Source organism: Scylla paramamosain, chromosome 1 (assembly GCF_035594125.1).
Source record: "Scylla paramamosain isolate STU-SP2022 chromosome 1, ASM3559412v1, whole genome shotgun sequence".
NCBI classification, from domain to species: domain Eukaryota; kingdom Metazoa; phylum Arthropoda; class Malacostraca; order Decapoda; family Portunidae; genus Scylla; species Scylla paramamosain.
In genome coordinates this window covers 4,767,501-4,795,000 of record NC_087151.1, presented here as the reverse complement: position 1 = coordinate 4,795,000, position 27,500 = coordinate 4,767,501, and the positions used below count along the sequence as shown (strand labels likewise).

General features: G+C 43.9%; 1 protein-coding gene and 1 non-coding gene across 2 annotated transcripts in view; one reads left to right on the top strand and one right to left on the bottom strand.

The window, feature by feature from the left end:
- The window catches only part of LOC135092394 (glutamate receptor ionotropic, delta-2-like), a 251,022-nt gene that overhangs the window by 147,339 nt on the left and 76,183 nt on the right, over nt 1-27,500 (top strand). Inside the window, exon 5 of the mRNA XM_063990902.1 lies at nt 23,615-23,682. The gene's annotated coding sequence lies outside the window, so the exon portion shown is untranslated. The remainder of the gene's footprint in view (nt 1-23,614; nt 23,683-27,500) is intronic.
- Trnas-aga (transfer RNA serine (anticodon AGA)) lies at nt 1,730-1,811 on the bottom strand. Its single transcript has one exon. It is a non-coding gene; the product is annotated as a tRNA-Ser (tRNA).

The window sequence follows — 27,500 nt, the reverse complement described above, 5'->3', positions numbered from 1 at the left end:
CTACCACTACAATTACTACCACCACCGCTACTACCACTACTACTATTACCACTATCACCACCACCACCACTTTTCCACGGCTGGGAGTGAGGAGTAAGCTACGTCGCCTTGCCGCGCCTGGTGTCTGGGTGCAGGGCTGAGGTGAGACAGGTGAGGCGCGGCCAGACAAGCATTACATCAATAAGCCGCGTCTTGGTCTCCTTCCTGAATGAGTCTTAACGCCCACTGCCGCCTAGCCAGAGGCCACTCACCGCCCGCCGCCACTGTCAGGGCGCCGCGCCGGGAGACACTTGGCGGGGCTATGTGGCGGGATGGTCGGCCTCGCAAGGTGCGTAGGAGAGGCAGGGGATCAGCCTCACCTGTAGTTTGTCAATTAGGATCAATTAGAGACGATATAGCGACTAGAGACGTCCCAGAGTCCTGCCACCCTTACCTGGCTGTCTTGTCTTGTAGTGAATCTTTATTTTTCTCTAATTCCTTCACTTTCCCTGCCTGCCGTCAGTCCTGCCGTGCTATCGGGCAAAAACCGTATCACGAAAAACACATAGAAAACCTGAAATAATTGTTGTTGTTCCTGTAACCTTCAGCCAGCTTTCCCTTTAAGTAAAAGAAAGTAAAATATAAAAATGATAGTATTCGGTCTTTCCACTACATCAAGTAGACGCGATCGTCCAGGCGCCTCTCCTTTCTTTTTTTCAATGCACGCCATTTGAACGTCCTCTCAAACCCCGTCAGACTCCCTCAGCCTCTCCGTTAATTTTAGAATGTGTTTTGAAATTTCTAGTCTTAGCTCTTTCTGGTTTTCATGGAGCTATGCGTTGACTTTTGTACAGTCGTGGTCAGCAGTCACGTAACCTGCAGCACTCACGTCAGTGTTTCCTCAAGATTAGGTCGTGTGATCTGCTGAGAATCTGTCAGTCGTCAGATTTTGTAAGGAGTGTCAACAGATTAGAGGATTTAATCTTGAGGGAAAATGCTCAGCCAAGCGGAAGCGCAGCGGGTTACTCAACCTCCTACCATGAATGTACCACAAGCAGGGCAGATAAAATTAAGGTGAATTTTCTTCTCTACCACATACAGCCATACCTTACATAGCTGAGGCGCTCCTTCCATATTACACGCAGAACAATACAGTGCAATACAATTAAACACAATGCAACATGCAATACAATAAAATACAGTGTAATATAATACAGTACTACACATAAGAACATGAAAATACAAGGGAAGCTGCAAGAAGCCACCAGGCTTACACGTGGCAGTCCCTGTATGAAACACACCTACCTATTCCCAACTGTCATCCCCATCCATAACCTAATCTTTTAAAGCTCCCTAATGACTCAGCACTAACAACCTGATTACTGGCTCCATTCCATTCACCTACCACTCTATTTGAGAACCAATTCCTTCGTATTATTTTTTTTTTTTCAAATTAAAGCTTGGCCCCATTATTTCTTGCTCTGTCCTGATTACTGATCCTGAAAGTTTTGCTTGCGTCACCATTATTGTATCCCCTATACTACTTAAAGACCTCTATCAGGTTCTCTTCCTTAACCTACGCCTCTCTATGGAAGTATAAATTTAAAAGCTCCAGTCTTCTGTCGTAAGGAGTACTCCTCATCCCCTGTATCCTTCACGCCATTCTCCTTTACACTGATTCTGTAGACCTATATCCCTCCTGTGTGGCCTGAACTGCACAAATGAGGTCTGAAAAAAGTTCTCACCGGTGCGCAGTGAGTAGGATTCGAACCTACGCGGGAAGATCCCATCTGATTTCTAGTCAGACGCCTTAACCACTCGGCCATCACTGCTTATATCAATGCATAATAGAGTATAGTACCAGACAATATAATCGATATAGATGTTCTTTCGTCATGTCTTGCCCCCGTTCCTACAGTTACTCCTTCCGCCTGGGACCCTTCTCTGATACGCGCCTCTCTTGCCCCTCAACTGTCAGGCAAACTTTTCTCGAGGGAAGTCTCGGGTCACATTTTAAATTAGACAGAATATTGTTCACTTGGGACGCTTTTTGCTTTTTTTTTTTTTTTCTTCTTTTTAGTTCTGGTCTTGGCACAATTCAGAAATCGGTTAACGTGCTGTACTTATTCCAGCTGTGTTTTGTGCATCCCCTCAGCCTCTGATCTGCTGGCAGTCTCCACACGAAAGCTGATATTGATGGCTTACAAACAGAGCAGAGACTTCAGATTGAGAGAAAAGGGTTAATACAGAGAAAGGGAGAGGTTTGTTATTCTACTTTCGTCCTTGGCTGTAACTGTTTTAGCGGGCCTTTATCCTTCATTGACTTATCACACAGTATTTACTTTGTACTTATGTCGAGAAAAAAAAAAAAAGGAAGCGGTGTGTTACTCGCTGTCCATAACTCTTTAACTCTTCACTTATACGTCCCTTACTCTCTACTCAGCTGTGTCACGAGGAGAACAAGTGTTAAGTATGAACAGTCTCAGCTGAACACATTCCACAACTCTGCTATTTAGCTCACACGTGTGCTGGCGCTTTTAACCACAACGTGAAATCGGGCAAGTAAGTGTTAGGTGTGAGAAAACGCGTTGTGGTCTGATCTAAAGAATTATTTGATGCTTTTTTGGTGTCAGTCACGAGGGAAACAGTAATTGTCTGGCAAAACACGAAGTTCCGGTTATATGCAAGACGCAAGCAGGAGGTAAATAAGGTAAAGGAGTCTGTGTTGCTCATGCTTCATCTGAGCATTGAGTAATATCGCCTTGACGCAACACTTGGCGCTAAATGTAAGTCCACTGCCACATGTGGTAGTGACTTCAGGGAAAGGAATAGTAATACACGCCGCCAAGGTCACCCACTTTTGTAAGACTCAGCGCCGTGGTCCCAGAAAGTTGTATCCTTTGATATATACAAAAGAATAAGAAAATGAATGAAATTATAAGAAAATCACTAGACTATTTATTTGATTTGTTCGTTTATTATTATTATTTCTTTTCCCTATAGCTTTCTTTTGAGATTTTTTTTTTTTTGTATCCTTGACCGAGCTTCCCTCATGCACAAAAAAATGAAAAAAAAAAAAAACATTCTTTACTAACAAATAACTCAAATCTCGAAGACAGAATTGTAAACAGGAACAGGACAGAGTAGCCAGCGCACATCCCACCAAGACAACAAGTGACCACAACAAGAGTAACAGACAAAACACGCCGGCCATCACCCAGGGCGGGGAAACACGGACTCCCTCATCCGTCTCCACTTTTGGCAAGGCACGTGTCTCCCTGCACTGACGCAAACTGAGTCACCGCGCGCCGCCTTCCAGTCACACGCCTTCCGCTGATGCGCCGTGACAAGGGTGTGTGTGACTCAGCTTGTTTTATTAGTGCATTTTTATCCTCCACCAGCGAGCGGGAGGCGGGTCACGGAATACGAGGCGGATGGAGTGGGAGCCTTGAGATTCAGTGGGACAGTGAGTTAGGTCCTCTCTCTCTCTCTCTCTCTCTCTCTCTCTCTCAGGCCCGCCCACCCGCACGCACACCCACGGAGGTTGGGGGTGGAGAGGGTGGGGGTGGCGAGGGGGTGGGGGAGAGGGAGGGTCAACTTTACACTCTATCACTGAAACACACCCTCACTCTTATCTTCCCCACACCTCACCACGTAGCACACACACACGCACACACGCACATCAGCACATACACCTCCACATCCACAGCCACACAGACACGCCCTCTCGCCGCCGCCAAGCCAAACACTCGCGACACCTTAACGTTGATGAATAATTAATAAATCTAATAATAGTTTAATTTTGTTTGATGCATCACCACTCCACCTGTTCGGGCGGCTTGACGTCAACCCCTTTCCTCCCTTTTCCTCCCATTTCTCCCTGTATCCCTCCCTCCCTCCGTCCCTCCCCCTTTCCCTCCCTCCAGCGACCGCCTTGGCATTTTCCCCGTTGGTAATTAGGTTTTAATTAGGAAAAATGTGACACCAACCGACTGTAGTTAAGTTTTACGAAGGTTGATCTGTGTTCGGTGGCATTTTTAGGGTTTTCTCCTCTTCTCCTGCCGCCGCGACGTCTCTTAGCGGCCTCCTTCAGGTTTTTTTGGAGGTGTTTATAAATATTTTTCTTTCAAGGTTCAGTGGAAGGGAGGGAGGGAGGGAGGCGCGAGCGAAACCCGACACGGCATGAGACGGAAAGGAAGGAAGGGAAGGAGGGAGGGAGGAATAGAGGGAGGGTGGAAAGAACGGGGAGAGGGAGGCGAAAGGAAGAAAGTGTGTAAATCATACGTCCAGTTGAAATTTATGGCAAAAAACAACTGTGAAAATAATATTCTTCCGGCGTGAAGACTCCAAATGTGAGAACAATGTCAACAACAACAAAAAACGACAATTTTTACTACCGGTACCTCCACCACCACCACCACCACCACCACTGATGCTGCTGCTACTACTACTACTACTACTACTACTACTGCTACTACTACTACTACTACTACTACTACTACTTTTGTCACTGCAACTAATGATAATATTGATGACGATGATAATGAAGAAGATGATGGTGATGATGATGATGACAATAACGACAACGATGATAATAATAGTGATAATAATAACAGCAACAACAACAGCAACAACAACGACACCAATGATAATAATAATAATAATAATAATAATAATAATAATAATAATAATAAAAATAATAATAATCATCTCCCCACACATGAACCCTTTCCCTCAACACCTCCCCTTTCATCACCACAGAGGGAAGGAGGGAAGAAGGGGAGGGAAGAAGGAAGGGAGGAGGATGGGAGGGAGGGGGCTGCGTGTTATGAGAGCTTATCACCCAAGAACCAGGTAATGCCCCTCCTGCCCCCCCCCATCCACCGCCCCCCTTACCCAGCTGACGGAGGAGCACAGGTGGAGGGCAAAGAGAGGGGCGAGTCCCTTCGTCAGTCATCATTTCCCCTTACTTCCCCTCTCTTCCCCTCACCTCCCCTCACTTCTGCAATAAATATGGAGGAAATAAGAGATGAAAAGGAGTCTAAGGAAAACAAGTGATGGTAATTTGCCAGAATCTCGTACATAGGCCTAGTTATCGGTGAGTCTAGCGTGTGTGTGTGTGTGTGTGTGTGTGGTTAGGATTGGTAGGTAAGGGTTGGTTTCAGTCCTGGTTTGGGTGGAAGACGTACAGGTTTACTAGTAGTGCAGTAGAGTAGAGTACATGTATTTGGTTTGACTCTCGTGCAGGTGGCTTGGGGACTTCAGGTTAGTTGGCAATGATTGGTCGATTGATTGGTTATAGATTGGGTACTTAAGGTTTGTTGTCTTATTGGTGGTTTCCGGTTAAGGATTGGCTGAATGAGTGATGGTTGATTAATTGATTGAGTGGTTTTTGTTTTTTAGTGGTTAAGGTATCTATCTACCTGCCTACCTGCTTATCTACTTACCTACTTATCTATCTATCTATTTATCTCTCTACCTACTTATCTACCCATCTACCTACTTATCTTTCCATCTATCTATCTATCTATTCAGCTGTCTATACCTCAAATGTCCATGTTCCTGTTAGTTCTGTGTAGTCATGTCAACACGTGGCGGGCGTGGCAGGCGTGGTGGGCGTGGCTGAGTGAATCCACAAAGATGTCTTACAAGTATACTGGAGGTCGGAATTCTCATAATCTCCTCTCATTTCCTTTGCGTTTTGCGTTTTTTTTTTTTTTCCCTCAGTTTCAATTCCTCTGATATACTGGCAGCCTCCTTAACCCTTTGACTGCTAACTGGCACATCTCTCCTTAATTACTAATCATTCTGAGACATCTTTATTTGTTCTGCAGCCAATCTTTAAACTGGGTAGAAATTGCAAAATCTGTTCTTTTATCCTCCTTCCTCCTTAAAGATTTTATACATTAACTATTGGTGTTTATTGTATCGTATCAGAGTGAAAGGGTTAAAGTATATTAGGTTAAGAGTGAAGGGAAACGTTAAGTAGAGTGGAAGGGAATGTCACAAGTTAGTCTGTGTAATTCTGATCTGGATAATAAAAGTGTTTAGTTATTGTCCCGTTCATCTCTGTTGTTCCTCCCCTTCCTCTTTTACCGCCTCCCCATTTTTTTTTCTTCCTCTTCCTTTGTTTCTCTTAGTGTACGACGATGTAGATGTAGGTAAGTACACCTTCCATGCTTCCTTTTTGTTTTCTCTCTCTTCCTCTTTTTCTCTCTTGCCTCTCTCTTTTTCTTACATGTTTCTTATTTCCTCTTTCCATTTCATTTCTTAGCATATCATGAGCTTCCTGCATTTTCCAAACAATTGTACTTCCTTTATTTCGCCCTCCTCTTCTCCTCCTCTTCGTCGTCCTCCTCCTCCTCCTCCTCCTTCTCCTCCTTGTATTCTTTTGTCTTTAACAGTTATAATTAGTTACCAAACAGCCATGCAGGGACCTACATATCTGCTGCTGCTTGGCTATCATGTGTTAATTTTACTCTCCTATCCTGTGGCATATCACACTTCTTACCTCCAAAAAGAACACCCCCCACAAGCGCCTCCTCCTTCCCTCTCTCTCTTTCTCCCTCTCTGTGGTGTAGATGGAGGCGCAGCGTGAAGGTGTGATGCTGCTGCTGCTGCTGCTGTTGGTGGTGGTGGTGGTGTTGGTGGTGGTGATGGTGTTGGCGTGGAGGCCAAATATTATCTTCCTTTATTTATTATGGTAGTGTAGCGTGAGAGACTTGTTGTGACCACCTGACAGCATCCTCAACACCCTTCACCTTCCCTCCTTCTCCCCCTCCCGCCTCTCCTCCAACCATCCCCCATCACTTCCTCACCACCTCTCTATCTCTTCCTCTCCTCATTCTTTCTTTCTATAATTTCTACTTCCTTGTTTGCTATTCCTTTTTTTTTCCCCCATTTGCTTATCTCTCTCTCTCTCTCTCTCTCGTTTCTCTGCCATCCTTTCCTCTTTCTCTCTTTCCCTCTCTTCGTTCTTTCCCTCTAATTTCCACTTCGATTATTATTTTACACCTCACCATTCTTTTATGTCTCCTTTTTCTTTCTCATTTCCCAATCTCCCCCCCTCCCCCTCAGTCTCCTCCATCTCCCATTTCTTTCCCTCCCCCTTCCCCCCTTTCCCCCGTCATCAAGCATTACCTCCATCTTCTCCGACTTTCTCTCCATCTTCAAAAAGTCTTCCCTCCATCCTTAAAATCCTCTCCTCCATTTCCCTTTATCATCTGAAAAATTCCTTCTCCATCTCCTTCCCTCCTTGCCACGTTCCTTCCATCACCTCCTTTCCTTCCCTCCTTCCTACCTACACAGTTTTGTATGTATTAATTTTCCTTCGTCTTTTTATATCATCTCCACCTTACCTGTGTGTTTCCCTAATTATCTGTCTTTAATTTAGTTTAGTCACCCGTTGTTGTTTTGTACCACTTGTGATTGATTTGTTGCTGATTATGTTCGGTGGTTCATAAAAATGTTTCGTGAAGCCTCGGTGGTTCGGGTACATACCTGTAATGTTTGTTTTGTTTCTCTTAGGAAGTCAGTTCACTCCAGCTGTCTCGCTCTGTGCACACGTTGGGTTTGTTGTGAAGTAAAGCCCCAAGGAAAAGGTTAAGGACTTTCCCTCTTTTTCCCTTTCACCTCGCCATTGTTTTATTTATTTTTTTCCTGCTTTTGGACCTCGTGTACAGGTAGCGTTGAGTAAAAAAATGTAGGACTTGGGTTTACTGCCGCTAACTGATGGACAGACAGACAAACTGACTGACTGAGTGACTGAAAGAATGAATGACTGACTGAGTGACTGAAAGAATGAATGATTAACTGACTGACTGAACGACTGAACGACTGACTGACTGAATGAATGAATGAATAAATAGATAAATAAATAAAACAAATGACTGACTGGCTGCCTGACTGACTGAGTAGCTATGCAGGCAACCGGTGATATGCCAGCTCATACTCAGTTCATGATTGCACCGTCACGCCAGACCAAACCAAACCGTCCATGGAGTAACACACAGAGTATTGTATTGCCTATTGTTGATTGCAATGGTAGCAAAAGGATGTAAAAAAAGCGCAATGGATGACTGCTGTTTTTAATCATCCCATTTTGTGTGCGAATATTTTTCCTTTCGTTTCCTGTGCACTGGGCAATATCAGCTGCATCGTATACAGTAAGAGAGGCTGTAATACAAGTTCATCTGTATGAACAACAACACTATATGACCTTAAAGTGTTGTGATGCGTCGAATAAGCAATCAGAACAGAACAGAACGTAACATCGACCACGTCTTCATTCTGCCGGCCACGTGAACACATAAAGGGTAGTCTGTATGTATGTATGCCCCTGTGTATGTATTTAGATGTGTATAGCACGTGACTAGCCCTCCCAATCACGTGCATTGTCCCCGCGGCCATCACAATTACCTGTATTGTCTCGGCAGTTCACGGCAGCAATCACCTGTATTGTGTTGTGTGTGGTCCAGCGTAATTAGTACCGGTGTGTGTGTGTGTGTGTGTGTGTGTGTGTGTGTATAAATAAATAACCATGAAACTATCTATTTATACATCTATCTATCTACCTACTTATCTACATCTCCATTTGTCTACCTATGCACCTATACATTTATCCATCCATCTATCTATCTATCTATCTATCTATCTATCTATCTATCTATCTACTTATCTCTCCATCTATCTAAGCCTCCAGTATGAATCATCTTTCATTCAAACTCTTTCACTCTTACTCATCATATCCTTCCTTTACTCATCATCATCATCATCATCATCATCAAAATCATCATCATCATCATCATCATTATTCCTAGCACGTCTCCCAATCTCCCAAAGTGACGTCATCATTCCTTCCACCAATCAGGAGATGAGACCACTTAGCACTTTCTTGACTTCCCTGCCCACAACCCACAACCCACCCTCCCCCCTTCCCACCCTCCTCGCTACGCCCACGCCTTCGGGCTGGCACGGGCGTGGGCGGTATTTCGGGCGTGGCTATTTTTGGCTTTAATTAGCGAAGAGGTGGCGGAGAGGAAGGACGTTTTGGGGAAGAGGAGGGGAAGGGGACGAGGGGAAAGAGGAGGCAGTGTGTTCTGGTAGGTAGGAGGAAAAGGAGGAGGAGGAAGAGGAGGAAGTTTATAGGGTACATCTTTCCTGTTTCTGTATCCTCTTTCCTACCTTTCCTCCTCCTCCTCCTCCTCCTCTTCCTCCTCCTCCTCCTCCTCCGTAGATCACACTTCATGTATTCAACACCACCACATGAAAACACACAGTAAACCTTTCCCTTCCTCTCTCTCCCTTCCCTTCCCTTCCCTTCCCTTCCCTCCCATCCCTTCCCTCCCTTCCCCTCCCCTCCCCTCTCCCAAGGCAGCAGGAGCATGTATCGTGGACGGGGTGATGCATGGGGCAGCGCCAGCCTCCTCCTCCTCCTCCTCCTCCTCCTCCTCCTCACTATTTATACTGGTGCCGAAGGGCCAAGATTAGCTTCTCCTCTGGCGACCCTGCAGGGAATACACCATCCCCGAGTGCAGTGGCGGGCCGATATTGCTCTCTCTCTCTCTCTCTCTCTCTCTCTCTCTCTCTCTCTCTCTCTCTCTCTCTCTCTGACTCGTTTTTTTCCTGTTTTATTTTTTTTTAACCTATCTCTCTTCTTTCTTTTCTTTTATTTGTTTTGTTTTGAGTGAGTGAGTGAACGAGAGTGAATGAGTGAGTGAACGAGAGTGAATGAGTGAGTATTTTTCTTCTTGTTTTTATTTATCATTTTTTCACCTGGTATCGTCGTTTTCTTTTTCTTATTGTTGTTCTAGATGCTGCACAAGTAGTATTAGTATTAGTAGTAGTAGTAGTAGTAGTAGTAGTGATAGTAGTAGTAGTAGTAGTAGTAGTAGTTGTTGTTGTTGCTGTTGTTGTTGTTGTTGTTGTTGTTGTTGTTGTTGTTGTTGTTGTTGTCACAGGTGATGTCTCTGAACACGTGTTATTGTTGTTATTGCTGTTGCGTTGCGTCATTCCCCCTTCCCCCCCTCTGCCCGGCGTGTTTACCTGTGTGACGTCACGGCCTCCTCCCCGACGCCTCCCTGTCGATAGCCCGTAACACACACACACACACACACACACACACACACACACTTGCCCCTTCTCCTCCTCCTCCTCCTCCTCCACTGTCACCTTGCTCGGCTTTTTTTCTGTTTTCTTTCTTTTATTTTATGTATTTGTTTTGTATTTCCTCTATATACTCTTACCTTCAAGTATCCTGGCATCATCTCTCTCTCTCTCTCTCTCTCTCTCTCTCTCTCTCTCTCTCTCTCTCTCTCTCTCTCTCTCTCTCTTCAGTTTTTCGACGTTTTAAATATTTCCTTTCTTTTTCTTATCTCACTTTCACTTTTTTTTGTTTTTTAATTTTATTTATTTTATTTACGGAGACTTGCTACTCTTGTGTTCCTTCCTTGTATGTGTCTCCTCGCATCCTTATACCTCTCCCTCTCTCTTCTCCCCTTCTGGTTGGGTTTGGGGAGGGGAAACGAGGGGAGGGAAAAGGAAGAGGGGGGAGGGTATAAGCGTGACTGTGTGTGTGTGTGTGTGTGTGTGTGTGTGTGTGTGTGTGTGTGTGTGTGTGTGTGTGTGTGTGTGTGTGTGTCTGGTTGGCTGGCTGGCCCCTGCATCAACCCAGAGGAGGAGGAGGAGGAGGAGGAGGAGGAGGAGGAGGAGGAGCTGGCATAATTTTTTCTTTTCTTCTTTCTTTTTTTTTTCTTTTCTTCTCTTTTGTGGGAAAGGTCAAGTTAGGTCATGTGTGCGCGATTAAGGTCATCAGCCCCCCCCCCCCTCTCTCTCTCTCTCTCTCTCTCTCTCTCTCTCTCTCTCTCTCTCTCTCTCTCTCTCTCTCTCTCTCTCTCTCTCTCTCACTCTCTCTCTCTCTCTCTCTCTCTCTCTCTCTCCCTTCCTTGTCATAATCGCCCGCCCTCCCTCCCTCTCATTCCCGGCCTCCTTCACCCTTCCTCTCATCATCCACATCTCCTCTCTCCGTGCTCTGATTATCCCTCACTCCCTCCATTCACACGTCACCACTCCCTCCTCTCACTCCTCTCCCTCTCTCCACTCCCTCCGCCTCGCTCTTACTTGGTAGAGAGCATAAACTTTTTTTCTTCGGGCTGGCGTCAGGTGTTCTTAATGACCTGTACTCTTCATTAGCGAGTTAATAGCTGCGTTTGTTACCTGCGAAAGGGGGACGGGTGGTGGTGGTGGTGGTGGTGGTGGTGGGGAAAGGAAGTGTGGTGCGGGCTGTTCCTAGGTTGTTGTTGTTGTTGTTGTTGTTGTTGTTGTTGTTGTTGTTGTTGTTGTTGTTGTTGTTTTTGTTGTTGTTGTTGTTGCTGTTGTTGTTGTTGGTAGTAGTAGTAGTTTATTTTTGTTAAATTGTTTTGTTTTGTTTTTTTTTATTCTCTTTTATTTTCATTTCTTTGTCTTGCATCTCCTTCGCTTTCCTTTTATTGTGCTCCTCCTCTTATTCCTCCTCCTACTACTCCTCCCCCTCCTCTTCCTCCTCCTCCTCCTCCTTTCCCGCGATAGGTGATGAGTTGACAAATTAGAAAGAAAAAAAAATAGGCGTGGATTTACAGGTGGTGTGTACATGATCGTTAGGAGACACACACACACACACACACACACACACGTCAGTCTGTCTCACGGGTTGATGTTTCGGCACAGATGGTCGACCTTGTTCCTCAACTTGCGATATGTTGATCATTTTTATCGTTTTTCTCATTATGGGGAGGAGGAGGAGGAGGAAGAAGAAGAAGAGGAGGAGGAAGAGGAGGAGGAAGAGGAGGAGGAGGAGGCTGTGAAAGAGGAAGAGGAAGAGGAGGAGGAGGAAGAGGAGTTAGGGGTCCAATAGCTCTCCCTTCTCCTCCTTCCCTCATCCTCTCCCTCTCTCTTTCTACACGCCATACACTTTTTTCCCCTCCTCTCTCTCTCTCTCTCTCTCTCTCTCTCTCTCTCTCTCTCTCTCTCTCTCTCTCTCTCTCTCTCTCTCTCTTTCTCGCTTCCTCGTTTCTTTTTCATCGTGCGGCAGTTGGCTGGCGAATATTTTGGGATGGTTTTAATATTTATGCGGCTTTGGTATTTGAAAACGTCATAATTTCTCATTACGAGTCCTGTAAATTAATCGCTGTGCTCCACCTGGGTCCTTTTACGCCGACAGGTAAATTCGTACATTTTTTTTTTTTCTTCTTTCTTTCTGTCTGTCTTTATTCATTTTTGCCGTCTGTGTAGCGTTTACCAAAAAGTGCTTCTTACCTTGTTTGCCGTGTTCATCTCTCTCTCTCTCTCTCTCTCTCTCTCTCTCTCTCTCTCTCTCTCTCTCTCTCTCTCTCTCTCTCTCTCTCTGTCTCTGTCAATTATAACGTTTGCCTGTTGATTTTTGCCTTGTTTGTTCATGAATTTGTGATCACTGTATATCTATCCGTCTATCTATCTATCTATCTATCTATCTATTTGTCTACCTGCACACCTTCCCTTGCCTTTCCCTTCTTCAGGTGAGTCTTCTTTTTTTCTTTGTCTCCTTCTTTATCATTCCTTTTTGTCTCTTTCCTCCTCGGTGAAACTGTTATCTTATTCCAGTTTCCCTCCTCCCATGTTCTCACCTCTTTCTCCATTCCTCCCTTCCTCTTTTCCTTCACTTTTCCTCTTTTCATTCTTTCGCTTCTTCTCTTCTCTTCTCTTCTCTCCTCTTCCTCCAGCATCTCTCACCTTTTCCTCCATGTTTTGCTTCCTCGCTCTTTCTTCTCTTTCTTTTCCTCGTCTCATGTTCTTCATCTTCCTTGCTTTCTTTATCTCTCTTCTTTCCCTCATTCTATTCTTCTTTCTCCTTCTTCCATTTCTTTCCCTTCCTTCTCCTCTCCTAGCTTTCTTGTTCTCCTTGTTCCCCTCTCTTCCTTTCCTCATTTGTTGTTTTATCTTCCTTCCTCTCTGTCTTTCAGTCTCTCCTTACTTCTCTTCCTCCCCCTCTACCTTTCCTCTTCTCCTTGTTTCCTTCTCTTCCTTTCCTCTGTTCCTTCTCTTCCTTCCTTCCCTCCCTCTTTCTTTTTCCCTTCGCCTCCCTACCTCTAACACACACACACACACACACACACACACACGTCTCCCCTCTCCCAACAAGTGTCTCGTTGTGGTCTTCTGTAAAATTAGAGATACTCGTAGATGCAAGATCATCACCAGTTGCAGGAATGACGACCGGAAGACAGCGTGCCAGGTGTGACGTGTTAATTGATGGACAGGTGAACGCTTCAAGGGATGATGGGACGCGCGGGCAGGTGAGGCGAGGCGAGGCGAGGCGAGGCGAAGCGAGGCGTGTAACTTAGCCTAACCTAACCTAACTGCGTGGACAGAGGACTTTTTGCGTTGCACTGTTTAAGCGTGGAAAAGTTATGGCGTTGGGGAAAAAGAAGTGATGGTATTATGATTACTCTCTCTCTCTCTCTCTCTCTCTCTCTCTCTCTCTCTCTCTCTCTCTCTCTCTCTCTCTCTCTCTCTCTCTCTCTCTCTCTCTCTCTCTCTCTCTCTCTCTCTCTCTCTCTCTCTCTAATTATCTGTAACAAAATAAGGCGGGAGAGGTGAGAGGGGAGAGAAGATTGGGAGAGGAGGGAAGGCTCTTGGATCGAGGGCTCGCAAAAAGAAGACTTGGAAGAAGGGAGGAAGTGAAGAGAAGAAGAAGAAGATGATGATGAAGAGGTGGAAAAGAAAAGGAATGAAGGAAAAAGTGAAGAAAATTTGACTGCCTTTCTCTCTTTATCTCCATTATTAATCTCTCTCTCTCTCTCTCTCTCTCTCTCCTTCCCCCTCATCCTTCTTTCTTCCTTCTTCCTTCACAGTTTCCTTCCTTTCCATGCACTAGTACCATCTAAATCACGTGTATACATTCAAATTCCTCATGACAGAACGATTATCAGCATAATTCTGGGGACTTGTCACATAAACAGCCGTGACTGAAGGAGAGGCGAGAGCTGTGCGGAAGGTTGTAGCGAGTGTTTTGAAGACATTATTAAGACACTGTACAACGTAAGGTTTTCTCTTCCCTATTCTGAACTGACTGAAGGATTAGAAGTTAGGTAGCTAGGTGGGCGTACTGTGGTTCCTCCGAGGCGTGAATTCTGGAAATGTCCTTCTGTGTTCATCTGTACTTTTTGTCTTTATTCTGTGTTCTTGTCCCCCGCGCTGACCAGTGTAGTAGCAGGAAAGCAGAGCCAATTCGGAGCTTTGAAATTAAATGGCTTATATTTATAGGTAAGGATGTCAGGTGGATATAGGTAGGTATGTTTGATAATGAGGCTGCCACGTGTAGGCCTACTGGTTTCTTGCAGCTTCTCTTGTGTTCTTGTTCTTCAGTACCTGGAGGGAGTGACAGTGTAGGAAGATGCTGGAACATAAAACCACTTGACAGCGCCAAAACTCGAGTGAAACATACACACCTATTATTCATATCTATAAGTGTATCATATATTTTGAATCTCTCTAATGACGTAGCACTAATAGTCTGATTGTTGGGTCTACTTAATTCTTCTATCATTTTATTTGAGAACGGGATAAGAAAAGGGATACGAGGATATGTCTCCGTGTGCAAGATGGGAAATGATAAGGAATTCAAGCGTAAAGAAAGTATTTATTTATTTTCTATTTTATTTTATTTTATTTATTTATTTATTTTTTTGTGTCTGTGTGTGTGTGTGTGTGTGTGTGTGTGTGTGTGTGTGTGTCCATATTATCCTCCCTCTTTCAGTCACATCTATCATCTAACCTTTCTCTTCATTATCTCCTTTCTCCTTCACACCACACCATGTCTTCCTCATCCCTCCCTCTTCTTCTCTTACCTCTTGCAAGATCTTCTCTCCTTCCTTCTTTCCTTTTTTTTTTTTTTCTCCCTCCGTCTTGTAGCTCATTTTCTCTCTCACCCTCCCTCTCTCCCCTATTTCTTCCCTTCTCTCCTTCTCTTTCTCTCTCCCTCCAGCCTGCAACATATTAGCAACGTTGGCAACCCGGGGCAAGAAATGGGCGTGGTTTGTGTTGACATTTCTTAGCCACGCCCCCCTCCCCCACCCTCTCTCTCTCTCTCTCTCTCTCTCTCTCTCTCTCTCTCTCTCTCTCTCTCTCTCTCTCTCTCTCTCTCTCTCTCTCTCTCTCTCTCTCTCTCTCTGATGTTCGTTCTTTATTTTTTTCCATTTCTTTTTATTTATTCTTTTTTATGCATTTTTATTGTTTTTCCAGTAGTTATTAAATAGTTTCCCATACTCTTCTTCTTCTTCTTCTTCTTCTTCTTCTTCTTCTTCTTCTTCTTCTTCTTCCTCTTCCTCTTCCTCTTCCTCCTTCTTCCTCCTCCTCCTCCTCCTCCTCCTCCTCCCCCTCCTCCTCCTCCTCCTCCTCCTCCTCCTCCTCCTCCTGACTACTAAATCCTCTGGCGTAAAATCAGGTGACAACTTCGAGACTTCTAGCGGCACTGTCTCCTTCCTTCCCTCCCTCCTTCTTTCCTACATTCCCTCCCTCCCTCCCTCCCTCCCTTCCTTCCTTCCTCCTTCCCTCCCCTTCATCCTTGCTCTCCCCTTCATCATTTTTCCTTTCATCCCTACACTCCATTTTCTCTCCTCCTCCTCCTCCTCCTCCTCCTCCCTCCTCCTTCTCTACTTGTTCCTTCCTTTGCCTCGTTCTTCCCCTCCTTCCTTCACCTCCATCACCGTTCCTCCCCCATTTTTTTGTTTTTTTTGTTGGACTAGAGAGAGAGAGAGAGAGAGAGAGAGAGAGAGAGAGAGAGAGAGAGAGAGAGAGAGAGAGAGAGAGAGGGAGAGAGAAGGGAAATGAAAAAAAGGTGAGTGGTTGTAATAAGAAGTAAGAGAGAAAAGAAGGAAAGACGAAAAGAAGGAATATAGGAAGAAAAGAAAGGAAGGAAGGAAGGAAGGAAGAAATAGATAGAAGAAAAAGAAAAGAATGAGGGGAAATAGTTACGTTGATGTAATAATGAGAGAAAGAGAGAGAGAGAGAGAGAGAGAGAGAGAGAGAGAGAGAGAGAGAGAGAGAGAGAGAGAGAGAGAGATGGAGCGGAGGTAATCAAAACATAAATCAGTACTCTCTCTCACTCAAAACACACTCACTTTCGGAAAACAAGCAAAAAAAAAAAAAAAAAGCGAGGGGGGCCAAAATAATGTTAGTCCGCCATAACGACTCGCCTGGCCCGTGGTGTAAACAAACAACGTGCCTCGAGTGCCCAGGGTTCGGTTCCCGCCGCCGCCCGACACGCCGCCGCTTCGTCTCCTTGTCATAACCAGCAACAACATTACATTGCTCCTCCCTCACCCTTCCTCACCCTCCCTCTCCCTTACTCTTTCTCTCCCTCATCCTTCCTCCCTTTTCTCAGCCTCTCATCGTTTTCTTAGCCTCTCTTCCTTCTCTTTCTTTTGTGTTTTTCTTTATTTTATTTTTTCTATTTTCTCTTCCTTACCCTTCCTCTCCCTCAGCCTCTCTTTTATTTCTCTTAGTTCCTTCCTTTTTTTCCTTTGTGATTTTTGAGTGTTTTTTTTTCTCTCTTTTAGTTTTCCTGCTTTCTTCTCTTTATCCTACTCTCTCTCTTACTCTTCTTCTTTCTCAACCTCTCCCGTATTTTCTTAGCCTCTTTCATCCTTCTTTTGTGTGTTTCTCTTCTACCTTTCGCTCTTCTTCCTGTTCTGTCTCCATCACCCTTTTCCTCTCTCATCCTTCGTCTTCCTCTTCCTGTTCTCTCTTTTAGCCTCTCTTATAATTTATCAGTTTGTCTTTCTCTTTCGTTTTTGTTTGCCTCCTTCGTTTTTCCTCCTCTTTCCTCTGCTCTCTTCTTTTATCCTACTCTTCCTTATTCTTCGTGTTCCTCCTCCGCCTTCCCTCAGCTTCTTCTTCTTCTTTGTTCCTTCCTTCCTTCTCTTCTCCCTTTCTCTCTCTCACCTCCCTCTCTCTTACATTACTCTTCTTAGCTCTTCCTTCACCCTTTCCTTCCTCCCCCCATTTCTCCCTCACCCTTTCCTCCCTCTTCCTTCCCCTCCCTTCTCCCGTACCTTGTCCCTCACTGCCCCTCCACAATACTCTCCCCTCCCCTTCTCCTTCCCCTCCCTTACCATTTTCCATACCCCCCATCTTGTCCTCCATTCTCTGTGTCTATCCCCTCTCCCTTACTCTCCCAAGCTCTTCCTCCCTCCCCCTTATACCATCTGCATGCCCCACTCTCCCCTCTCCCCTCAGTCCTCACATTGACTCAAATCCACACGCCTCTTCTTCCCATCCGCCCACATCCACCCTCACCCTCTCCCCCACTCTTCCTCATCTCTCCTTCACCTCTTCCTCCATCACGAGTGTTTCTGAAAATATCGGCGGCTATTTTAATTAAAAGTTCTGCTCCGCCGCCTCTTTTAAGCTGCCATTTCACACCGCACCGCCAAATAAGGAGGAGAAACAGGAGCCGAGGGGAGAGTTACACGCTTGGCCCTCAATTAACATGTTGCTGGTAATAGTTGTGTCTGTCTGTCTGTCTGTCTGTGTTTTGTATTGATCTGTTTGTTTATTTGCTTTTATTTTATTTATTTTTTATTTGATTTTTGTTTTTTTTGTACGTTTATTTTTTTCTATCATTTTTTTTTGTTTGTTTATTTGTTTATTTATTTGTTTATTTTGTTTTGCTTACGCCTCAGTCTCTCTCTCTTCTTTACCTTCACCTCTCCTTGCTGATACTTCCGTTGGGGGTGCTGTGCTAGTGTGTCTCTATCCTGTGCAGCCAATCGTGTTTCCTCTGCCATAAAGGGACGATGATAACAACAACAACAACAACAACAACAACAACAATACTCTATCTACACACCAGGCCAGCAATCCTGCACAGGGTGGCCCCAGACAAAGGCACCACACACTCATACATACACACACGATGCCACGCCGAGCCCCTGGTGGAATGGTATAGTCTCGTGGATCACCCTACTACTCCCATTACTACTACTACTACTACTACTACTACTACTACTACTACTACTACTACTAATAATAATAATAATAATAATAATAATAATAATAATAACAGTGATAATTAATGAATACAGCAATGTCTCCCTTCTACCCTAGCGCCGCCCTCTCCCAGTCTTCCCGTCTCTTCCCTGCTGGAGAAAATAGTTCATCATATTCATGGCCTCTCTCTCTCTCTCTCTCTCTCTCTCTCTCTCTCTCTCTCTCTCTCTCTCTCTCTCTCTCTCTCTCTCTCTCTCTCTCTCTCTCTCTCTCTCTCTCTCTTCCAGTAAATGCAAAGAGTTAACCAATATCTTCCCTTCTTTATCTCCTCCTCCAAAGCTAATAAGCTCGGGAATAGTTTGCCTTCATCATCATCATCATCATCATCATCATCATCACTATCTTCATTTTTCTGTCTCCCTCGCTCCCTCCCTCCCTCTCTTGCCTGCCTTCCTTCTTTCCTTCCTTCCTTCTGTAAGACTCAAAACTCTGTCCAAAGGGAAAGCATCATCATCAGCAGCAGCAGCAGCATCAGGTTATATATCCTATGCTGTGCTATTTCAGAATTCTATCAAGCTCAACATTTTATAAAGCTTCTGATAGAGGAGGTTATTTCTTTTTTACCAGTTTTTTTTTTTTTGTACTCTTTCTCTTTTCGACTCTTCCTCTTTTTTCCTCTCTCTCTCTCTCTCTCTCTCTCTCTCTCTCTCTCCTTTGCTTGTGCTTAAAGATTTTTTTTTTTTTTTCATGTTTTCCAAAAGGTTACCGTGATTCAAGATTCTACCAGCTATTAGTTCAAATTTCGCTTCTTTATTCAAGGGATAGTCTGGCGGTGGTGTGTGCGTGGCGTCAGCAGTGCATATAGTGGTGGTGCTAGTGGTAGTTACGGCGGGTGGTGGTGGTGGTGGTGGTGGTAGTAGTAGTAGTAACAAGATCATCATCAACAGCAATATCTCTCCTTTTAACATTTTTATTACTCTCGTTATTAGTAATACCAGTGCATTCTACAAGTAACAACAGCGACAACACTATCACCTACTACTGTTAATACTTCTGCAACAACAACAACAACAACAACAACAACGACAGCCACTACTACTACTACTACTACTATTACTACTACTACTGCTACTACTACTACTACTACTACTACTACTACTACTACTACTACTACTACTACTACTTCTTTTGTCACTGCAACTAATGATAATATTGATGACGGCGATAATGAAGATGACGGTGATGATGATGATGACGATAAGGATAACGATAACGATAACCACAGTGTGCTCAACCTGGCGCTACACTGAGACTTCTCCGAGTGTTCCAGAGGTGTACAACTGCACATGAAGGACATAACAACATGTAGATCAAGTTTTAGATCTGATAGTTTTGGGACATAGTTTATTTTACCCTATGAAACCCTGAACATTCCGACTAACCTGTTTATTTAAGCCAGTGAAATCCTGAACATTCTGACTAACCGATCCTTGACAAATTTACCTGGGCTCGCTCATGTGCACTAGGCCCATGACGTCCTATTGCTGGCCAGACAACGGCGACGCTACCCAGACAACACACAAACGCACAAACAAATGTCTAGGTATGCAGACTCGCAGTTAAATACTTTCTGGTAACCCTGATGTCTTTTGGCTATACGATATTTAAAGGGAAGATAAATGAAGAGAAGCTAAGAAGCCCCTTTGAGGATGCCGGCCATTACTGCGTGTGTTGTGAAGGTATAGTAATCGCGGCGAGAAATGGTGAGCTTGTTTTGAGCAGCATTCTAAGTTTTGTTAATTCTGCCCAGACGGATTGTTCTGGTGACACGCTGATGGGCGCCGCCTGCTCTTTTTATTCGCGTGAAATAAAAGCGGCTAAAACTACTTTGTCCTGTGTACTTCATAAGGATATAACTTGGTGACTGACAGCAGCAGCAACAACAACAATAACAACAACAGCTTCAACAACAACAACAACAACAACAATAACAACAAAACAAATTCTGCTACTACAACAACACTACTAGTAAAGAACAAGTATTACCGCTGCTGCCACTACTACTACTACTACTACTACTACCATCAACAACAACAACAACAACAACAACACTACACCACTACTACTACAACAACCATTACAACAAGAATGTCGATGAAATACTAAGTTTGAAATTAAAGACCTGAAAAGAAAACGAAGATTACACACACACACACACACACACACACACACACACACACAAGACGTTACCCAGCCATCTATCATAATGTTCGTAAACACACATTCCTTACTCTCCTCCCCCCTTCCCCCTCCCCTCCCACAGTAAGACCAGTCAGCCTCTTCTTTCCTACTTTCCCTCCCCTCTCTCCCTTCCTCCCTTCCCCAAGAGGCTGTAGGTGAAGGAAATATTCAAAACAGACATGCTTAAGTACTGTGCCACAAAGAGGGCACAACTCACTCAAAGGGAGAGAGAGGGGGAGAGGAAGGTCTGAAGTGAGAAAGGGAGAGAAAGGAAGGGAGGAAGAAAAAGGAGAGAGCATAGGAGGGGCTGACATGGGAGAGAAAAAATGTGAAAAGTGGGAAATGGCTGAGGATATGTTAAAGAGAGAGAGAGAGAGAGAGAGAGAGAGAGAGAGAGAGAGAGAGAGAGAGAGAGAGAGAGAGAGGGAGGGTGGGGGGCTGGTTCCATAGCTCATATCTGCTCAGAAATAGATGTAGTTTTATATTCTACCACTCTACATCCCTCACCCCTCTCTCTCTCTCTCTCTCTCTCTCTCTCTCTCTCTCTCTCTCTCTCTCTCTCTCTCTCTCTCTCTCTCTCTCTCCCCTCCTCACCTTTCCCAGCCCCTCTGACATGCCCGTGTCCTCATATTTAAGAAACTCTCCTTCCCCTTGCATCTCCCCATCTCCCCTCGTTCTGTACTACATTTCCTCCTTCCCCTCTTTGCCTCCCTGCCCTCCCCCCATCCCCTTCCCCTGTGCCGCACGCCTTACCTGGCCTCAAACACACCTTTCGTAACCCTTTCCCCTCCACACCTCATCTCTTTTCCCTCTTTTCTCCTCTTACGAATGCTTCAAGTGTGTTTATTTTATTTTATTTTTATTTTTTATTTTTAGTTTTGCTTGGAATAAAGTTGTAACTGTGCATGAGAGAGAGAGAGAGAGAGAGAGAGAGAGAGAGAGAGAGAGAGAGAGAGAGAGAGAGAGAGAGAGAGAGAGAGACAGAGAGATAAGACAGTAAAACACAGCCAATTACGTTATCTAATTTTTATATATTTCCTGTCACTTACGCCTCTCTCTCTCTCTCTCTCTCTCTCTCTCTCTCTCTCTCTCTCTCTCTCTCTCTCTCTCTCTCTCTCTCTCTCTCTCTCTCTCTCTTAATACATCATCTTAACTATTTTCTTTCATTATTTTTCTTTCTTTTTTTCTTTCGGTTCTTTCCTTCTTTCCTTGTTTGGTTTCTGTCTTTCTTCTCTCCTTTTCTTCTTCCTAATTTTCGTATTTCCTTCTTATTTTCTCTTCCTCCTTATTACCGCCAACCAATTTATCATTTTCCTTCTTCCCCCTTCCTTTTCTCTGCTTGTCTGTCTGTCAGTCTGTCTGTCTGTCTGTTTGTTTGTCTGTCTGTCTGCCTGTCTATCTCCCTGTCTGTCTGCCTGTCTGTCTGTCTGTACGTCAAACTTTTTTTTCTGTCTGTCTGCATGTATCTCTCTCTCTCTCTCTCTCTCTCTCTCTCTCTCTCTCTCTCTCTCTCTCTCTCTCTCTCTCTCTCTCTCTCTCTCTCTCTCTCTCTCTCTCTCTCAACCCTGCTTTTATCTCTCCAAAAACTTGCAGCCTTTCTTTTCCTCCCCTCCTCTCCTTCCGTCCCTCCCTGCAGTTTTTCCCTCTCTTCTTCCTCCTCCCCGGCAGGTATAAGGTGACGGAGGCGAGCGTCACCCTGCCCGTCCCGCTATCAAGGCCCTCACACCATCTGGGGATCGGATGGGCACTGCTACCCCCCATTTCCACTCCCCCTTTCTTCCCCTCTGTTCTGTCGCCTCTCCTCTCTCCCTGGTTCCTCTCTCTTCAAATTTTGTAGCTCCTTATCAGTCTTACTTTCTTTCTCTCTCTCTCTCTCTCTCTCTCTCTCTCTCTCTCTCTCTCTCTCTCTCTCTCTCTCTCTCTCTCTCTCTCTCTCTCTCTCTCTTTCTCTGCTTTTTTGGCTAACTTTCCTGTCTTTCGTTGTTTTTCTTATCGTTATCTGTATTCCTCTTTCTTTTCTTAATTTTCTCTCTTTCTCTCTTCTTCCTCGTATCCTTCCATGTTTTCATTTTTATTTCTCTCTCTTCCTCTAGCTTTTGTTACCGTGTGTTCTTATTATTTTTTTTGTTTCATTTCCTCTTCATCATCACTTTTTCATCCTCTCTTCGTTTTTTCCTTCCCTCACTTTTTTTCCTCCATTTTTTTTCTCTTCTATTTAATTATTATTTTTATTACAATTTATTTCATTAGTTGATAATTTTACTATTTTCTATACGTCTCCTCCATTATTATATTAAGAAACCGGATACTTAAAATACTTACGAGGATTATTGTTGTTTTTATTTACCTATTTATTTATTTACTTTTATTTTTATTTATTTACGTACTTATTTGTTTATTTTTTTTATTTTTTTAAGTTAAGGTAATATTTTGTGTTGATGGTCGACTAACTTATCTCAAAACATTAAAGTCTCACCTTAACTCGTCTGCTTATTAACTCATTTTGATTAATATGCACTTATCTTGATTTTATGATTATACTCTTCAGATAATTCACGTATGGTTATTACTTGAAGCCTCTCTCTCTCTCTCTCTCTCTCTCTCTCTCTCTCTCTCTCTCTCTCTCTCTCTCTCTCTCTCTCTTGGTTTCTTTTACATTTTTTCTTCCTTTTCTTTCTCTTTTCCCTCCTTTTGCTCTTTCTCCTCTTCTTCTTGTCGTTTCCTTCTCTTCTTTTCTTCTTGATTTCAAATTCTTCTTTCTCCGTTTTTTTTCCTCTTTTTTTCTTTCGTTTATTTCCTCCGTCTCCTCCTTCCGTTCATTTCCTTCCCTACTTTACTGTTCTTTTTCTCTTTCCCTCTTAATTTTTCTTTTCTCCGTTTTCTTTCACTTTTTTTTCCAGTTTTACTCATATTTAAATTTTCCTCATTGTATTGATAACTATTTTTTCTTTGTTTCTTCTTTTTTCGCTTCGTGTGTGTGTGTGTGTGTGTGTGTGTGTGTGTGTGTGTGTGTGTGTGTGTGTGTGTGTGTGTGTGTGTGTGTGTGTGTGTGTGTGTGTGTGTGTGTGTGTGTGTGTGTGGTTAGCCAGCTTACATGATTAGCCAGAGTTGTTAAGCTTAATTTAGAAACAAGACACATTTTTTTTTTTACATCTTCCCTTTTCTTTTTGTACATTTTTTTTTATTTATGATATATTCGTCTTTTTTCTCTTTTTTTTCTTGCATCCCCACTCGTCCCCCTGTTTTCTCTCCCTCTCCCCTCTCCCCTCTTTCCCCTCTCCCCTTTCCCCTTTCCCCTCTCCTTCTCTCTCCCCCGCAAGACCATTCCCCTTCCCATTATCGCAAGCTGCCAGCCTCTCTAATAATATTCCCTTTTTTTCTCACTTGGCAGGGAGACAAAAAGGTGGTGGCGTCACGCACAGCCTTGTGACCTCACCACGCCGCGCCGTGACTCGTGTGGTGAGTGTGCGTACGTGTGTGTGTGTGTGTGTCTCTCTCTCTCTCTCTCTCTCTCTCTCTCTCTCTCTCTCTCTCTCTCTCTCTCTCTCTCTCATTAAGTTTTTCACGGTTAAGATGTGGCGGCGATTGATTAATTGATTGATATATGCGGCGGTCATGTTATGTGTGTGTGTGTGTGCGTGCGTGTGTCTGTGTGTACGTGTGAGTGTGAGTGAAATGTCTTGAGGCCACCGCGCGATAATTAAAGTGACGCAATAACATTAACAAAGAGAGTAAAGGAGGAAGGAGAGATAACATGCCGAAGATCAAAAGGCCCTGTTTCTCTCAACCTTCCTCGCCTCACCTCAATAAGCGGACATTGATACATAACTCGCCCTCCCCCTCCTCCCTCACCCCCATCCCCTCCTCCCCCACCCCCTCCTCCCTCATTAAGCCTCCCTCCCCCTCCTCCTTCACCTCCAAACCCCTTCCTCTTCCCCTTCACCTCCACTCCTCACCCATCTCCTTCCCCTTTCCATCCCTCAGCCAATCCCCCTCTCTCCCCTTCCACCCCTCCCTTCCTCCCTCACCTCCACCCCCGTCCTCATCCCTCCACCTTTTCTCAGCACACCTGTAGCCGCCCCCACCCCCTCTTACCTCCCCCAGTGGCCCCTTCTTTCCTACCTGTCCCCCTCACCTGGTAATTAGTCATCGCCAGGTAACCCAAGGCGGTGAGTACCTGGTATTTTTTTTTATGATTTTTTTATTATTTTTTTTATTATTATTATTTTATTTATTTATTTTTTTTTTTTTACTTAGTACCCTTTCCTCCCGCAGGTCACTTGGGAGAGAGCTGTGCAAGGTGAGAGGGAAGGTGTGAGAGGTGAAGGGACAGAGGAAGAGTTGAAGGGTGTTGTGTTAAGCAGGTGTGACTGAAGGGCAGGAGGGAAAGCATACTGGGCGGGAAGGGAAGGAAAGGGAAGGGAAGGGAAGGGAAGGGGAAAGATGTTAGTGTGAGATAATGTAAGGAGGAAGAGGAGGAGGAGGAGGTGATGGAAGAAGAGGAAACAGTAAGAAAGAGGCTTTAAGGGGAAGAAAAAAAAAAGGGGAGAGGAATGGGGAGGGGGGAGCAGAGTGAAGGGATGTTATTGTGAGGGAAAAGTGAGAGGAGAGAGAGAAGGGAAGAGTAGGTATTAGTTTAAGAAACGAAAAAAAAAAAGAGTAGGAAGAACGTCACTGTGAGAGGAAAAAAAAATGAGAAAAGTGAGAAAAAAAATGAGGAAGAAACGCAGGAGGGAAGAAATTAAACCAAGACGAATGAAAGGGATACAAGTCAACACCTTTATCCCTCTGATTGGTCACACCTGCACATCCCTCCCCTCTCAACCCCACGCCCCTCTTCTCCTACCTACACCCCTATCCCTTTAGCGTGCTTAGGCCAGGTGCGGACACTAGCACAGGTGTGGGGCGGCGAGGGGGCGTGATGGATATTAGGTAAATGAGTAGCTTGAATGTAAATAAGTGAACGAGTTCCTGAATTACCTAAAAATATGAAGACTCGCTACTGGTGCATACATCATTCACTGCTGATTTACTGACTGGAGGCACGACTTGAGCTTAGATGTTTATGAGGAGGAGGAGGAGGAGGAGGAGGTAGAGGTGGAGAAGGAGGAAGAGGTAGCAAAGAAGGAGGAAGATGTGAAGGAGAAATGTCACGCCGGTATACAACAGCGTATTAATATTGACAGTTCTATCTGGTCTTACGTCCTAAATAACCCGCTGCCCGTCCCTCCCTCGTGTGGCCGTGACAGACTGGCAGTATCCGACGCGGAGGCACTGAGAGGGAGAGAGGGAGAGCGACGCGTTACAGCCGACACAGCCCCAGTACGCCATGAGCTGCACAGGGTTGCATCACGCTGTATGGCTGGAATGGAAAGGATGCGTTGATTGCACCGTCGTTGATAGAAAAACGAGTTATTGGAGGTTTTAAGTGTGTTTTATTTTTCCATGTACAAAGGTTTCAAGGACAAAACAAATGCAGGAAAAAAAATATCCAGTTTATTCATCCCCAATAAAAGATAATCAGGAAAAATAGAGAAAATATATATATAAAAAAAAAGGTCCAATTCAGTTTCCTGGAATTGTATCTACAGGAGCTGAAGCAGTGCAGGTTATGTAGCAAAGTCCAATGAAGCCTTTTTTTTTTTTTTTTTTTTTTTTGATCTTATGGAGAGTAGATTATGAGGCGTCAGTGATGGGGCAGTGTCGTTTCTGTGTGTGTGTGTGTGTGTGTGTGTGTGTGTGTGTGTGTGTGTGTGTGTGTGTGTGTGTGTTCGGCTCAGTGAATTGATTATTTTATTTTTCGTTTACTTCTAATAACTGACAAGTATTCTTTCTCGTTCTCTGAGTTAAATAGTCTTTCCTTTCATTTACAGTTCATTAGTATCGTCTTTCTATCGTTTTTTTTTGTGAATTAATTATAAACACCTTCCTTTTAACTGGTAAGACCTTCCTTCCTTCCTTCTTTCCTTCCTTCCTTTCTTCCTTCCTTCTTAGAGTAACCCAGTGTCTTGATGGGGAGTTAACTGGTACTTTCTTTACTGATATATTTAAAAAAAAACACGAGTATTAGAGAGCTTAGAAGATTCATTCTATTTAATTTTAGATCTTTTTAATTCTTTGTTTTATTAATTTTTCTTTCTTTTTTATATTCTACTTTATCTTACTCATTTTTTTTATTTCTTTATTCTATCTATTTTTATTACTATTTCTTTCTTTCTTTATCATCACTTTTTTTTTCACCTTTTGCTACCATTTAGAAAAAAAACAATAACAGATAACTAAGAACGCGCAAACACTCCAAGCACGGACACCTTCACTTAGCAAGGCACGGACAAAGCAAATCCCGCTTATTCATCCCCAATAGAAAATAGCCAAGAAAAAAAAAAGAGAAAATAGAAAAAAATAATACAGTTTCCTGGTGAATCGGTAGACGAGCGGCTGACGTCAGTAAATACGTACGTAGGTTGTGTGGCGCTGTAAAAATAACCAGCACGACTAAAGAAAGTATTTGTCAGATGATGGACCAGACTCAGGCAATGGTGACGTGAAGAAAGGCCGGATGGAGAACGTGTGAGGTAGGTTAGGTTAGGTTAGGTTAGGTTTGGTTAGGTTATGTTTGGTTATGTTTGGTTAGGTTTGGTTAGGTTTGGTTAGGTTAGGTATGGTTAGGTTAGGCTTGGTTATGTTTGGTTAGGTTAAGTTAGGTATGGTTAGGTTAGGTTATGTTTGGTTAGGTTATGTTTGGTTATGTTTGGTTAGGTTAGGTTAGGTATGGTTAGGTTAGGTTATGTTTGGTTAGGTTTGGTTAGGTTAGGTTAGGTTAGGTTAGGTTAGGTATGGTTAGGTTAGGTTAGGTTTGGTTATTCTAGACTTGGTTAGGTTAGGTTAGGTTTGGTTAAGTTAGGTGTGGTTAGGTTAGGTTATGTTTGGTTATGTTTGGTTAGGTTAGGTTAGGTATGGTTAGGTTAGGTTATCTTTGGTTAGGTTTGGTTAGGTTTGAGGTATGGTTAGGTTAGGTTAGGTATGGTTAGGTTAGGTTAGGCTTGGTTAGGTTAGGTTAGGTTAGGTTTGGTTAAGTTAGGTGTGGTTAGGTTAGGTTTGGTTAAGTTAGGTTTGGTTAAGTTAGGTTTGGTTAGGTTAAGTTTGGTGAGATTAAGTTAGGTTAGGTTACGATGTGATATACTCTTTCTCGCTCTCTCTCTCTCTCTCTCTCTCTCTCTCTCTCTCTCTCTCTCTCTCTCTCTCTCTCTCTCTCTCTCTCTCTCTCTCTCTCTCTC